The sequence below is a fragment of the Phalaenopsis equestris genome, unplaced genomic scaffold (genome assembly GCF_001263595.1).
Source record: "Phalaenopsis equestris unplaced genomic scaffold, ASM126359v1 Scaffold000413, whole genome shotgun sequence".
NCBI classification, from domain to species: domain Eukaryota; kingdom Viridiplantae; phylum Streptophyta; class Magnoliopsida; order Asparagales; family Orchidaceae; genus Phalaenopsis; species Phalaenopsis equestris.
The window spans coordinates 64,943-67,022 of record NW_018164854.1 but is presented as its reverse complement, the minus strand read 5'-3'; positions in this window follow the sequence as shown (position 1 = coordinate 67,022).

Genomic DNA, 2,080 nt, shown 5'->3' with positions numbered 1-2,080 from the left:
TGTCCAAATTTGTCAAATCTTCTAGAAATAGGTTTTCAACCGACACTGGCGCCGTCAGCGCCATTAGTCCGTAATTTAATTTGATGTTCTCTGTCAAACAGCGTCGTCGACGCTGAACAAATTTTCAACTTCTCCATTTTGACTTCAAATTTCATCATTTTTGCTTCTTTTTGCTCCAAGTCCTAAAATTAAACAACATGCAAGCAAACATTAAAAATATCTTCCATTAAAATGCAATATCACAAAAAAATGAGTATAACATATGAGTCTAAAAATGCATATATTTTTTGTGTATCAGAAGTCACTTCAGACTCAACGAGAATCAGTCACCTAAGTCAGAGGAGGAACGAGATCACTTGAGTAAGGTTCCTTATGCTTCCGCTATTGGTTCACTTATGTATGTTATGGTTTGCACCAGACCTGATATTGCTCATGCAGTGAGAATTGTTAGCAGATATATGAGTAATCTCAGAAATGAACATTGGGAAGCAGTGAAGTGGATCTTGAGGTACCTAAAAGGCTCTGCAGAAACTTGTTTGCGTTTCTCAGGAAAGAGTACAGAGGTACAGGGTTATGTTGATGTTGATCTAGCTGGAGACATTGATACTAGAAGAATAACTACGGGCTATATTTATACATTGATACTAGAAGAATAACTACGGGCTATATTTATAGAATTAGTGGTACTGCAGTGTCATGGGGCTCTAATGTACAGAAGACAGTTTCGTTGTCTACTACAAAAGCTGAGTACATAACATTGTCAGAGGCTGCAAAGGAGATGATATGACTAGAGGGCTTCTTGGAAGAATTAGGCAAGAAGAACCAGAAGGGAATTCTCTACAACGATAGTCAGAGCACAATATTCCTTGTCAGGAATCCAATATTTCAGTCATAGAATAAGCACATTCAGATTAGGTATCACTTCATTCGGTCATTGTTGGATGACAGACAGTTGTTGTTTGAGAAAATTTGTGGAAGCCAGAACCCTGCTGATATGTAACAAAGGGTGTTACTTTCGAGACTGAAGTTGTACTCAGCTTCAATTAGTCTTCTATCTTGAAGACAGGGGCCTTGAGTGACAGAGGTGGAGGATAGCACGTTTGAAGAAAAAGGTTACGCCGCCAATAGAGGATATCAGTTTGAGGAGGAAGAATGTTGTTGTCTGTGTGCCGATCTCCAATTAGGAGATTTGTTGGTGTGCAACCCATTCAACGAAAACGAAAAAAAAAGATAAAAATAAAATGTCGTTACTACTCCCTCTCTGGATGGTTCACACCTTACTCTTGCTCTTAGACGGTTCTGTAACTTATCTTTTTCTCTATATACTCTCATGCAAGAAAGCTCTCAATCATCGCTAGATTTCACCAGTTCAAACCGAACGATTGCAGAAGGACCCGATTGACTGTAGAAGGCTTGGTGCGTGAGGCTTACAAAGAAGAAAGAAGGCAAGGTGTTATCACAAAAGGTTTCGGCGTGCTTTGCAGAAAGAATAAGAAGATCCCTTGGCTTCTTCTTATTGGTTTGCAGTAGAAGAGAAATAGGTTTTTCTCTTGGTTGTTTTTCTTCTTCTTCGGTGTATCTCGTTGTAGAGAGGGAAGAAGAGAAAGTTAGAAATTGAGAGACTTTCTCCTGTAATTATCGACATGATCAAACAGTGTAAATTTCTCAATTATTAAAATCATCTGCAACTCCGTGAATGTAGGCAACATAAATCTGTGTGTTCTTTTGATGTGAATTTTTCTTGTTCTATTTTTCATTTTATCGTCGATCGTTTTAAATTTCATATATATCATAACATGAGTGAGTGAGAGAAAGAACAAGAGAGAGAGAGAGATTTCTTATAATACAATATTTTCATATTAGGTTTGATGCGTGTTATAAAATTTGCGGTGAAAGAGTAATAGATTATCATGTTAGCTTTGCACAAAAATTCAACACACACTCATATCAAAGAAAACAACTAGTAAAGACACCACAAGTTTTTAAGCCGAAAACAATAAAAGAGATAAAATCACGGGGTATAACACGATTGAAGAAATCAACTATAACTTGATGATTACAGTTACAAAATTTTATCCCA